Source organism: Stegastes partitus, unplaced genomic scaffold (assembly GCF_000690725.1).
Source record: "Stegastes partitus isolate 25-593 unplaced genomic scaffold, Stegastes_partitus-1.0.2 Scaffold976, whole genome shotgun sequence".
Lineage (NCBI taxonomy): Eukaryota > Metazoa > Chordata > Actinopteri > Pomacentridae > Stegastes > Stegastes partitus.
Genome location: NW_007578707.1, coordinates 189,476 through 190,226, shown reverse-complemented (window position 1 = coordinate 190,226; position 751 = coordinate 189,476).

Below are 751 nucleotides of genomic sequence, written 5' to 3'. Positions count from 1 at the left end.
GAGGACCAACAGGACTTCCGTTGTGAGCTCTTTAACCTTCTTTGTAACGGTTAAAATCACCCAAAAGAGGAGGTGGAGGAGGAGGAGGAGGAAGAGGAGGAGGTGGAGGAGGAGGAGGAAGAGGAGGAGGAGGAAGGAGAACCGTGACATATTTTAAATCAACTTTGACACATTCTGACTCATTCTGGAGACGTTTTTATCACATTAGACACATTTTAATCAGGTTTTCAGTCATCTTTGTGACTCCAGACAAATATTGAATCATTTTGGTCAATTTGAAGTCATCTAAGACAACTTTTTGTCACATTAGATAAATATTGATTAATTTAGGACAAGTTTGAAGTCCTTTTAGACTTATTTTTGTCATTTTGGAAACATTTTTTCCGTATTGGGTGAATATTAGATCAATATGGACGAATTTTGAGTCATTTTTTTTGTCACATTAGGCAAATTGTAATCAGGTTTTAGGTCATTTTGGTCAATTTGAAGTCATCTAAGACAACTTTTTGTCACATTGGACTAATGTTGGTTGCTTTAGGACAAGCCTGACGTCATCTCAGACATGCTTTTGTCATTCTGGACACAGCTACGGACCCACCTGCAGTATTTTAACAACAGGACATTTCTGGGTCCAGAGCTCATATACTGACATGGAAACGTTTAATTCAGACGTGAATCTGAAACGCAGCGTTCCAGTCAAACCGGCCATGTGTGCTTCCTGTGCTGATGAGCTCGTGGCTTCTCTCGAACT